The 13,810-nt window shown below is 36.5% G+C and overlaps 1 protein-coding gene across 6 annotated transcripts in view; it reads right to left on the bottom strand.

The window, feature by feature from the left end:
- BAZ2B (bromodomain adjacent to zinc finger domain 2B) overlaps positions 1–13,810 on the bottom strand; it is a 138,602-nt gene that overhangs the window by 91,389 nt on the left and 33,403 nt on the right. For all 6 annotated transcript variants that reach the window (XM_030487584.1, XM_032919961.1, XM_030487599.1 and 3 more), the window contains one exon: positions 7,829–7,871. The gene's annotated coding sequence lies outside the window, so the exon portion shown is untranslated. The remainder of the gene's footprint in view (positions 1–7,828; positions 7,872–13,810) is intronic.

Raw genomic sequence — 13,810 nt, 5'->3', positions numbered from 1 at the left:
ACCATTTCTTTACTTCCTCTGAATTGTGCAAGAATACTAAAAACTCTAAATTCTACATTGTTTTCATTGCTGTGCTTGTTTTAAACAAATTGCCTTTGGGAAACCTATAAAGAAAACCTTTCAAATATTAACAAAATATGTAAAAATACTTAGAAAACATCTGATTATTCTAAAATCTGTACTTCTATAATATAAAGGCAAACAGTCTCTATTTTTTCTTCTCCAAATAAACAAAACATGCCTAGGAAGATCCTTGTTAGAGATCACCATGCAGAATAAACTATCACAGCTTCATTAAAACTAACACAACTACATTCAGCTCTACATTGCTTGATGTATATACAAACTGATTTTGAGAAATACATAAATAAAAATTCCAGGTTAGAGCTGGGACAAAGAAAAAAAAGAGAATCTTGTCTTGCTGAATGAATACTTAAAGAATTAGGTTCTCAGATAAAAAAGATCATATGTGGATCAATAAAAAAAACTTTATATATTTTTTTTTATATACATATTCATGTATACACACACATATATGCACACACATGGTCTCCATCAAGTATGAGAACACAGTTCATCAGGCTCCTAACAAGAAGACTTCAATGAATGTATTCCTTGATAGCAACTTTTGGAGTCCTGAAATTCGGGTAGATGTTGGTACTCTAGAGTGATTTTTAAATGTGCAAACTTGTGGCTTGATTTTAAAGTGAAACTGGATCACAGGAGGAGTAATTTTGTGTTACAAATATCTATGTAAACACATACAATTGCATAGCTAGATGTCCAACTATTGCTGTACAAATCTCAATGGTGTTAAATATATAGGAGGAAAATATTTGAACACTAGACAAAGCTTGCAACCATATTTCATAACACCTGTAAAGTAAATATTTCACAACCTCAACTTTGCCTCCCATCCTTTCTTCTCATTGTCTATCTTTACTTCTTCCTGTTACAGAAGTAATAGTATCACACACTTGATAAATCGAATCTGTTCCATTTTACATGCTCTCTGTCCACTGTTCATTTTGTTCAGGCTGTTCTTCGTATTCCAAACATAACCACAATTTAACCCAAGAATATTTTTCTATATCCATAGGGGAAAAAATGTCTGTTCATCCCCCAAAATACATTGCCCCTTAGAATTTCTCTGGCTAAATCACACTGAGGCTTGGGTAGACTGCAGTATAAGGTTGTACTAGTTCAGGCATTAACTCTGTGCTTGCCTTAGAAAGGGTAGGATCAAATATACACAGATACATATCCAACATGTTTATTTTATGACTTACAGCTATCCACCTGACACTCTCATATCACATCTCTCACCAAAAAACCCCAAACAACAAAACAAAGCAAAACAAACCCACAGAAGTGTATGGCTAACTAATGGTCAGCTTGCAGTCTACCAAAACCCCAAAGGCCTCTCTGCTACTGTCCCCAGTCTGTCCTGCTCTGCAGAAGTTTCTGAAGAAAATTTTATTCTTATTCACTTACTGCTTAGATAAATTTGTAAACAGTTTATGGCCTACCAACGCTACAAGCAATGGAAGAAGAGAGCTAGAACCACAAATCAAGAGTAAGCCAAGACCTTGTGCCTTTCACACATGGTTGAAGAGAGATGCTGATCAATATGCTGCTCCATTACCAAGCTGCTCTGTTTTCACATCAGTTTCTCACATAACACCCATCTAAGCTCTTCCAGTTGTCAAGTTAAAAATAAAAGAACTCTCACTGTTTAATTAAGGATCCCAGTTGCCCTCTCAGTTTTGACTTTTTTAATTCCACTATTTCAAGTTTTATTACCACAGGATTTACTATTTATTATTTACTCAGAAAATAAATTTAATACAGAAAATGTCGTTTTGCCTAAGGATTTTTAAGACTTCAAGAATATAATCAAATATCGAATGATTCACAGTAATATAACAAATTCTGGTAACAGCAAATAAAAAGAAACCACGTATAATATACCCCCCTCCTTGAGCCTTTAACCTCTACCCAAACCACATATTCTGGAGCTTTCCTGCAGTGAAGTCATACTAAAAGCAACTTTCTAGTTGAAAAAGGAACACAGTACTCAGATTAGCTACCAGCAGAAAAGCCCCTGAAAACTTAGATTCAAAAGATAAGGTTGCAATAACCTACGTATGGAAAACTATCTTTTCGACAGCTGACTAGAAATGTGTTCTTAACCTAAACATCTATATTACAGAGCTACTCTATATTAAGACTCTGAAATTTAACTAGAAAAAATATTTCTGATTTCCCATAAGTGGACAAATCTTTGTATTTAAATGCTACAAACACGTCTTTCTGTAAGAAATCCAAAGCAAAGTGAAAACTCTTATCTAATCATATGTACTTTGACACATTTCTGAACTTTTAAACTTTTGAAGGAACAGTAAACGAAACCAACACTTTTTTGTGCAAACGGATCACTGCTATTGTAAAGATAGAATCAATTTGGCTTAACAATACAGTGATACTATCAAAAATTCAATTTACATCTGAGCTCCTCCAGTTGCCATCTGTACAGTAAAGCTTAATAAACCACTTATTCCTCCTAACAGATGCTAATCATGGATTGACAATACATAATCAAAACCTGCTCTTTAACCCTTTCAACAAATAACCATTATTAAATCTGGTTTGCAGCAGCAGCACTGAAAGAGCTGGGAGGAACTCCTCCAGATGTTTTGTCAGTAGTGTCTGCTTTTTGGTTGTTCGGTTGTTTTTTTTAAACTGACTTCCTATTATAAAATGCAATACATCAAATGTAGTCTGTTATTTTAAAAGAAAACTGTAATAAAACTAGGTATTTCACAGAGAAATACACAGTTTATTCTTTCCTTCAAACTTTCATTCATTCAGTAATTTCAATTCCATAATTGTTTTATGTTGCATGTTAATTTGTTTTCATTGATGAGTAAGTCTAAACACATACAAGCATATAGACCTACACACGCAATGACCATATTTGCAGACAAATCTGAAACATACAGCCCTAAACTACCTTTATTTCAATTTTTACTGCGATGATTTTCTAAAAATAACAATGCAAAACTAAGTAGAAAAAAGCGTAATTGCCTTCTGTCTTTTATTTACATGCTGTATAATTACTGTAAGCACATAAAACTGTTAAAATAGTATTATTTTTAGTTTCTCAGTCAATGTTAATTGTTGTTATTATACTAAAGTAAAGATATAATTAAATCTGCAGGTGTTAGACATGTATGAAGGAAGTAAATTCTCACGTTCTTTGGGGGACGGGCTCTTTTGGAAGCTTTTATGGTTTTTCTGAGCTTGCTAAACGTACATCCACCTACACTGTCAAAAAAACCAAACTGCTACTTTTTAAATACTATTACTACAAGCCCATGGCAGGGAGGTTGGAACTAGATGATCTTAAGGTCCTTTTCAACCCTAACTATTCTATGATTCTACGAACAGAACGATTTCATGATTTCATAGAATCACAGAATGGTTCCGTTTGGAAGGGACCTTAAAGATCATCTAATTCAACCCTACTTCCATGGGCACAGACACCTTCCACTAGACCAGGCTTCACAAAGCCCCGTCCAGCTTGGCCTTGAACACTGCCAGGGATGGGGCAGCCACAGCTTCTCTGGGCAACCTGTGCCAGTGCCCCACCACCCTCACAGGGAAGAACTTCTTCCTGATATCTAACCTAAATCTCCCTTCTGTCAGTTTAAAGCCATTCCCCCTTGTCCTATCACTACAGGCCCTGGTAAAAAAATCTCTCTCTGCCTTTCTTATGATCGCCCTTTACATATTGAAAGGCCACAGTCAGGTCTCCCTGGAGCCTTCCCTTCTCCAGAAGGAAACGCGTGAAGTTCTCAGCCTTTCTTCACAGAAGAGGGATTCCAGCCCTCTGAGCACTGTTGTGGCCTCCTCTGGACTTGTTCTAACAGGTCCATGTCTTTCTTGTACTGTAGGCCCGAAGAAGGTTTTGGGGAAATATAAAAAGGTTCCTTTTCCATAACCAAATGCACCTTCACATTAATTCTCTGCATAATTAAAAAGGCAAATACAGCTATGTATCTAGATGCTTAAGCTAGCTTCTGATGAGAAGAATCTGAACAGTTGTGTGAAGTGATCTAACTTAAATTGCTATAAAAGCATCAAACTTTTTTTTTTTTAACCCAAATTCACCCAGTAGCTTCTTTCTTTCCCCCTTGCCTCTCAGTACAGTGTGCTTCCTTAGTTGCCAGTACCCAGACTTCTTATTAAATTTCACTTACAGTTAAACAATCACATATTTTTGTGTAATTTCTTTTGTGCCGAGACATAGCAGCTGACAAGCGATAAAGCACATGGGTTAACAAAACAAAAAAACAAAGAAGGATGAAGATTAAAAGATGTTGGCCTAACTTGCACATTTATGCAAGTCTGCTGTCTTTTTATTTCGTTTGCAAACAAGCTACTGTTTACACACACTTAAGTTTCATGTAAGGGAAGGGCTTTTCTTGGCAACTTGCTTCTGTATTTTAGAACCAGTAACTCAAAGATACAAATTCTTTCCTGGGTCTGACAGCAAGAACTTGTCAAACATTTTTTTGTTGTTCCCCTTCACACTCCTAGTCACCAGTCCAAAGTACGCCAATGTATACTTCATTACAGTGAAAAGAAGCTGGGCAGTTTTTAAACCTGTCAAATCCTTACTTCTATTTTCTGTAGAAAGTATTATTTACAAATGTTTTAACATCCTCCTAGTCTTTGCTCAAGATTTCATTTTCTCCTCCATCCTCCCCAGAAAAAAAATGGAAAAACTTAAGTGTAGGTCACACCTACAAGATTCTCCTGCTAACCAGAAGTATTCACCAACTCTAGTATTCATGTAATGGCAACATTTCTCCTAAATGTAACTTGTAATCACAATTTTGGTCAAATTCTGAGGCAAGGCCTCTCTTCTTAACTTTACCTTAGCTCTCCAGAAAATTTTGCTCAGCCTTCTGCTCAGCTGATCTTTTCAATCACTTATTTAATTATAGCCATTAATAAATTGTTTAGTTACAGCCATATAGAAAACTTACAGAAAGCTTTATTTGCATAATTTTCAAGTACTGTGTCAAGATTCTACACTATTTCTGTTTCCACAGGTAAAGTAGTACTGTTAGAATTCCCCACCACCAGCTTTCGGAACAAACAAAAAGAGCTATCATTAGGAATGAAAAGAATTTTGTATTTTGGGAGTAGAAATTAGCATCCTCAAGAACCTCTTATCCAAAATGGCATGACTTTAACACAAAGTCAGACCAAGAAAAAAAACCAACAACTCACAAAGTATAAGGAATTATTACGTGCTATTTTTCTTAATCTTTTCAAGCTCTCCCTTAAGCAACCTATTTGTTACAACAGAATGCATACTGAAGTGCCACTTCTTTGTTTGGATGGAAGGGTTGTTATTGCTTCGTAACAAACAAAGTATATTCTGTAGGCTAAAGAATTGGCTGTACCCGCAAAAATGTGAGAGATGACTATGGACATGTTATTTCTTCTTTTTCAGAGACTGAACAATTTTAATCCCTCACAAAAGCATTACGTTACTTATAGTTGGCCATAAGCACACAAGCAGAATAAACTGGTACACTGAGTTAGTGCAAACAGCCAACCTTAAAATAGCTTGTTTAGAGAAAAGGATCTACACCTGGCTATTATTTCCCCTGCATTTTTCTTAAGGCCTACGGAAAAACTGGTCAAAAAGCACAAATCTTTCTATAGATTCCTCCTGTTCTTCTCCAATTGCATATTTAAAGGGAGAAAAGTTATGCATGACAACTTGACCATTTATGGAGCATTCTTCTCATTCTACTGAGTAAGGCACTTTTTTGTTCAGCATTCATCCCGATTGTTCCACAGAGTAAGAGAGGTCAGCAGCAGCCAGCTGGCAGGTCTCATTCTGTAGTCGTAGTTCTAAGGAAAACTGCCCCACAAAGTAGGATCTAAACAGAAAGTTAGCAGGTTTAGATTTTTAAAGCCCAACATAATGGTAATGTTTAAAACTAATTGGATACTAGAGTCCCCTACCCCCAGCAAAAATGGAAGCTGCTTCTAGGAAGTTTCCACATCTGTTGTCAGACACCCAGGGTGAGAAGGTACCAGTCCCTCAGTTTCAATATGCCCCAGAAAAAACATTATCTCATTAACACAATAGCAACAGCGTTTAGCTTTTATGAAAAGAAAGCTTTTTCATTAAAACTGGCTCACCTTCCAGAAGCTGATAGTATACTACTGCAATACAAGTTTCACAATGTCTGATGCCTACAGTAAATGCTAAATCCTAAATACAGTTGTCTTATTTTTGTCTACTACTGCAAATTACTCAATGACCTTCCTAGTTCTGCCTTTTTTTTTTAATTGGTTCAGACTGCTGCTCCTTACTTCGACATAACAGGCTGTCTTACCTCCCACCCTTACCTGCTCTTGTATCACGGCCTGTTAAGCAATGTGTTCACTAGAAAACTGTTCTGTTGACCTTTAATTCACTTGATCCCTCCTATTTAATAGGTCTGCTCTCTCCATATGAGCCTATTCATTCTCTGAAATCAGCAGACGTTGGTGCTCTTACCATTCCTGTAAATACTGTATTAAATCACATGTAGTGGTTTAAATAGCTTTTATCTGCACTGGGCAGAAAGCATGCAACTATACACCTGAAGTACTTCTAAAGCCTGAGCTTTTTAAGTTCAGTCTTAAAAAATATTTTAATCACCATGCAAAAAATGACTGATCTAGCCTTTCTTCACCCCCACTTTATCTTTACCGATTGTAAAGTTACCTCTGGGGTGAGGACATTGAGGTTGCTACTGAAACATAAGACTCCGATGTATCGCACAGTATCCTGTCTGGGATCTAAACAAAGCTCTTGTTAAGCAAAATATTTCATTACTGCACATAAACTTACAATATGTAATTACAAATTTAAGTATGTTATTTGCTATTTTCAGGGCAATATTATCACATCTGTATAAAGAACTGATGGTTAATACGAGTAGCACCAGTATTAATAAACTTGCAAAACCATTTCAAATCTGTTTCAGATTTTCCTCTCTTACTTTATGTACCTGACAGACACTAAGTACAATAAACATTAAAAAGTGTGCCTGTAAGTTGCATTTGTGAGCTAAGCAAAGCCAGTCAGGCTTTCTGTTTGAAATCCCTTATTTCAGTTTCCACTGTTAACTTTGTCCAAAGCAAAGTACTGGAGTAAGACACAAACACATTTTTTTTCTTTAGTTATCCTGAAAAACACCAAGCAAACTGATGTGAATGCACAATTCTTCATTTCCTAACAGTCTAGTAAGCTATCTATTAATAAAACAATGTAATTCATGCTCATCAAGTAGCAAAATATCACATATGCTCTGACTATTCAAAATACCTTTCAAAGTTGCTATTACCACTTTTGGAATCAAAACTCTCCACAAAATCTCTCGGTTCATTTTAAGTATTTCCTAAATCGCATAGCGTCAGGCATCAAAACCACTAACGGTACACTGAAAATGTGCAACACATTAAAATTACATATTATAATACTTTTATTTCAAGCCTACATACAAAGAAAATCAGAAATGATTACAACAGTATTATTATGGACATTAATTGTTACAGACCTACTCAAGAGTTGCACATGTGGACTAATGAACCTAGAAGTCTTAGTTAGGCCTGCGCTTAATGTCTTGCTGAAATCAGGACCTGGGTGCAGAACTTAGCACTAAACCATAAGGTAGATAACATTTTCCTTTCCCCTATATTATTCATGCTTCTCAGAAAATTATCAGAATGCTTATTGCTATGGCTTACTTACTGTGATGAATGCGGTCAGTTCTGTGACATTGCTGTTCTGCAACCTGCGAACACAAAACAACGATCACCTGAGTCATTCTTTCATCGAGTAACTTTTACAAAGCAAAGATGCATCAAACAGAACAGCAAAATTTCTCAAAAAGAAATCCTACCAAACACAGCAGTGAAGTATTTCTAGTGTAGTGAAAACACTTTGTTTCCCACAGCCAGATATGAAGCTATTAAAACAAGAATAGTTTAAGCCAAATGTTACGTAATCACATTTTTGTTTCCAACCAGCTGTTTAAATACACATACTCATTTTACCCTCACTAAATTGTGAATGATACAGTACACTGTGTTCCCCTTTGATGTACACAGTAAATCAAAGGAATCTTTCTGTTAAAATGCAAAAAGAATTCTGACCTCCCAAAAATCAATGAGAATTTTCAATTTTTATTATACAGAACCAGAGTTTCATTCCATTCCATTATGCTCTCTAGCATAAGTATTTCAAATTCTCCTCATGCTATGAGAATACAGAAGCATCTCAATGTCAGTACAAAATCCACACGTATTTCACTGAAAATTTAAAGCTAAAAATAATTTTTGAACACTTGAGTGGATTGCTTTCTTCCAAGATCTTTTTTCCCTGGGAAGATCAAGTTTTTCTAAACACAGAGTTCATGTACACTGCGTAGGAAACAGAAAACAGTGTAACAGATGCAACATTTGGACTATTACAATTTTCTTACTTGCTACAGTAGTAGAAATCTGATATTGCTGGGATTTTCTAATTTAGTAAAGAGTCAGTGAAATTTCACAGTTTGATCTTTTAAAAATGTCTTCTGTAGCATTAAACATACATTCGCTATACAAAGCTTGTAGATGCTCTCTTCAGCTACACTGATAGACAATTTTAACTGAGCATAGTTGCCTACATATCAGAAAATGCCATGGTAGAACAGGGTGTGGGGGGAGGGGTGAGGAGGTTGTTGTTGGTTTGTTTGGGGCTTTTAGTTTACACTGAACACTTTTTTAAAAAAAAACCAAATGTGTAGAAAAATGGATGGGTTTACTCTAGAATTTTTTTCTACAACATCACAGTTATGGGAGCATAAAGCTGGCTTATCTCACAGTGGAGCAGTGACGAAACAGTGATTTCTTGATTAAAGCATACTAAGCTCAAAACTTGAGCCGTCTACATGACCAAGAACTTCTGACAGAGTTAGGTAAGCTGAGTAACAATTTAAATCTAGGTATGTAATTACATCAACAACAGCCATCTTTTTTAAATTTAATTTTAAATTAACACCTGTAAACATGTGGGCATTAACACCAACAATTTTTTGTTTGTTTGTTACAGTCACTACTGTCACACTAGACTCCCAGGCCTGCGAGTGAAATAGGGCAGGCCCGCCTGTCAAAGGGCAGCCAGGAAAAAAATCATTCCTCATAACGGTCTGTGGCATCATCATCAACCTATACAGGAAAGGAATCGCATCTGTTTTCCCAAGGAGAAATCAAAACATTACTGTTTCCCTTCTCTATCCTACTGCCATGCTTTGACAACACCAAAAGAAAATCCCAACCTACTAGACCGGAAACAAGAAAGAACAGTGATGGAAGGAGATGGGACACAGAAACTAGCCATTTTAAAAGTGGGAGCAAAGATTTTGAGAGGAAAAGCTTAAGCAAGCATGTATTTTTCTACTCTCTCAACAACCATCCTGCTGGCTGACTAGAACCCTGAACTGTCCTTCAGAAAGCAGAAGAAGAAGTACTGTTTCTTCTTCTAATTTGGAAACATGGTATTCCCTTCACTAGCTGAAGCTCAAGTACTTGCTGCCTGTAATAATTTCACATACACATTCTACTTGTGGCCTCATCTATAGCTGTGCCACTTCTAAGTTTTGGTTTTGGTATCAATCCTGAATTCACTGAATAGCCTACCAAAACCTGAACCTTGGGGCAAACGTTTAGAGGTCCGGTAGAGTTGAGGATAGTGAAAACAGCTCTTGAAGTTCCAGCTTGCCACTTGCACGGAATGATAACCAACTACCCATCTTACCACCTGGCAGGCAGAGCACACTGCACAGTCACAGCTTCCTCAACCCTGAATACTGTCCGATGATAAGAAAAGCTTCTCTACAAAGAAACCCAGACCACTAAGGGCCCAGCCACACTGGAAAATAGCATACATATTTCCCAAGGGTAACAACACTTCCAAAAGAGAAACTGGGAGGAGACCTTAAGTAGTAGATTCAGCCTGATGCTCTCTGACAATCGTGTTGCTTCAACACTTCTCTTTCATCAGCTGCTGACTTCTCTATATTTCATCTGCTCTGACTGAATGCAAGTTTGTAAACCAAGGAGTGAGAAAAGAGGCAGAGGGGGTGATTTTTTCATCTATTGTCTATCCTTAGTACACGGAAAGAGTCACCACTTGGAAAATAGTCTAAATCTTTTCTGGAAACACAAAAAAAAGTAAATAAAAGTTTCAACAATAAACTGAAATAGGTACTTAAGAAACTGTAATACAAAAGACTGCACAGCTGCAAGCAAAAACAGGTAACACTTAAAAACAGGCTTTACTATGTCTCCAATACTTCAAGGTCTGCAGATGTTAAGAACTATTCCCAAAGCAAAAAATTTCAATGTTAGCTCCAGACAGTATGAAGCGATTTTGCTTATGCACATGGCAATCTCACAGCTTCATATTGCACAAATTACTTCAGATAGTAATATAAAATGTTTCAATGTTTCTTAGCTTTCTTCAACTAAAAACCTACAAAAATCAGTCTTTAATCAGTCTTTAAATGGCGCAGTAAACATTTCAGTCCACCTTCAAAACTCATAGAAGACCTCAAGATCTGCTGCCTGTGTAAACTTTCAGCCTTCTATACTCTGATACTCATGTTACTAGAGGTCATGTTCTACGTCCATTCCTACCCCAAGTACCTGAGTGCTTACGTGAGCTAAAAGGCAAGTACCTTTCTATAGGCAGTTGAGGCATGAAATTGACTGCACCTGAGGGAAGGGGTAGGTTAGGAGCATTGTCAAATCTAAGCTTGGAATCGGCAATAGAACACGAAATCAACGATTGAGATAGATGAGCAGAGGTGTCAGGAAACGTCTAGGAGATGCAAGGATGAAAAACCAGGAGAGGAAGGCATCAGAAAACACCTAATTGTGCAATACCACCAGCAGGTGCTGGAGTACACAAACAGGGCAATTTCTTAATCCCTTCCTTGAAATACTGAACAGAAATACAAGAGTACAGCCTTCCACTAAAATTTCATATAGTATTATACAAATCACCCAGCATGAACATACAAGTATCATGTACTTTCATTAAGCCAAATAAAAAGTCTGTATTCAGCAGGAAAACTTTAGTACTACATTCAAAATTACAGGTAATAAAACTAGCACTGAATTAATCTAAGGCAGCAGCCAAATGTTATTCTCCTAAACAGTGTCAACTGCACATAGTCAAGATTTTATTGAAGGTTTAAATCCAAGAATTTTATAGACTGGAAAAGTAAATCTGGCTAGATGTATACACACAAACTTACCTATTACCTTTCGGTAAGCCAAAACTAGGTTCAGTTGGGCAATTTTGTATCACACACAATTAACTGAAAAAAGTCCTGTGTATTTAACACTCTCCAAGAGAAAAAGTGCATCTTGACGCAACAGCTGTAAACCTGACTAAATAAATTTAGTTTTTTAAGAACAAAAATAGAGTCGTCTATTATATTTATGCAAGAACAAATCTAACTTCCCATTTCTTACTCAAGTAAACAAATACACATACAATGCAACATGTACAAAATGCATCACACACTGTTCTGGTTCCTTCTCCCATGTGCTGTACCTATTTACAATAAACAAATTACCAAGTTAATGAAAGACCATTGTCCGTTCTTTATTAATAAAGGACATTTAATGCATGGTCTTGTATTACTGAGAGTGTTTGTTCTCTTCCCAAAGACCAAAGATTTAATTTTAGAGAGTTTTATTCACTTACTGTAGAAAGCTACCTAAGTATGTTAGGATCACTCACCACAGTCAGTAAATGTCCAAGACATCTAAAACAGGCACAGCAATTAATTTTTCTTTTAAACAGAAGAAACTTACATGTTGAAGAAATCCCTCCCACCACACCCCACCTTCCCCGGCACCAAAGAAATGTTACAAGCTTGTGTTGGAATAGATTGGAATTTGCCTCATGAATTTTTCTTAAAGACAAAGACAATGGCACTTTATATAGACATAGCTAACCACTTTACCCTCAGAATAACTCTATACCTCTTTTTTTAAAAGAAGATGGGTGCCATTCAAACCCTCCAAGTCCCAAGATTTAACAGTGTCATTTAGGCTGCAAGTATGTTTTGTATTTCTATCACAAGATTAAACCAATGTTATATAAAATGCATTCCTTACTTTGAAACTCTTCTTTCTGGTTTTTAACATACAATTCATTCCAAAATGGTTACAATATTTCCTTAAACACGCCATCATGAAAGCACAAAGAATGGCTTAAAGTTGTGTCATCTAGTGTCACTTATTTAATCACTTCCTGTTTAGTTTCCGTATGGCTTCTGAACCTACCTCCCCTCCATTACCTTAGCAAATCTCAGCCACACACTGTCCATTTCAATAATGGACTTTCACCTCCCTGTAACACGTTAACAAAAATATAAATGTTCCTTCTCTCCCTTCACAGCAGTTGCAGAAAATATGCTTTTGCAACTCTAATATAATTATTTTAAACAGAGGAACTTTACATTTGCCATCACCTGTATGTTCTGTCTGCAACATACACACATATCACACATTCGATTAGCTTGACTTTAAAAATTATTTGAAGGTTACACATGAAGAATAATTTGTGTTTTCCCCTCTTTCCAGCACTATGTATTTGGTGCTCCCAAGAGAGTCAGATGATGATTATCAGTGGTGCAATCCAACTATTTCGCACTTGATCTTGGAAATTTGTAAATAATAAACCTGCTTCGCCTGAAAGAAATGACTCCTTGCTCCAAGTAAATGCAATTGTGCACTTCTTCCTAAAAACATGTAGCACTCGAGCAAGAATATTTTCTGGTTAACAAACTAACACCTAATTGGACATTTGCACATTATAAGCAAACACATGAGGAAGTGGTGAAGAAAAGGTAGAGGACCTTAGTATCACAAAGAACATTAAATAAGACAACATAAGAAATGTACATAATGGGGGGAACCGTGAAACCCACAAAGTCTGTACCCTGTAAGCTTAAACCAGGCTATCAGAAACCAAATGTTCAGGCTGCTTTGCATAAAATTTAATTGTAGTGAGACATCTAACTCATAAAATCGAGGGTAAAACGAAACAGATCTACCATAGCACTTTATAGATTCTTGAGAGGCAAAAGACTCTCCTGTAAAACAGGATATATGCACACTACTATCCCACTGTGACTGCTTAACAGGTTTTCAGCCAAGGTTAAGCTAAGCTAAACAATGCAGCTACTTTCTTATAGCACACAACATAGTGCAGTTCATTTCCAAGTATCTACTGCCTTTCCCTTCAGTCCATGAGCAGCTGCATACTACTGCCTCTACATTGTTAGCAGCATATAAGTTAACCAATCCAAAGCTGGTTCAGGATTCTGTGATCTACTTCCATTGCGAATGTGTTAGCCCACCAAGAGATCTGTACAAGTTTCCAGGAAACAGATACTACATCTTCCAAAACTATTCCCTTGCCCATTTATAGTTTTTAATTGACAGTACTTCAGTTTGAAATACTCATTTTCTCCTTCTCATCCCATTGCTTCTGGTTGCAACTCTTTCTAAATAAGCCATCTATTCTGACACTACCAAAACCAGTCTCAATGTACTTCTCAAATGCTCAGGATTTCAGCAATACTGCTTCTGAACAGCCTGTTGTAACAGTTTGAGACATGCTGCAGTAAAGCAACCTGCAGTCTATTGACACACACAGACATCTTCCAAC

The sequence above is a fragment of the Strigops habroptila genome, chromosome 5 (genome assembly GCF_004027225.2).
Source record: "Strigops habroptila isolate Jane chromosome 5, bStrHab1.2.pri, whole genome shotgun sequence".
NCBI lineage: Eukaryota > Metazoa > Chordata > Aves > Psittaciformes > Psittacidae > Strigops > Strigops habroptila.
The sequence above is the reverse complement of the archived record's forward strand: the minus strand, read 5'-3'. Positions and strand labels throughout refer to the sequence as shown.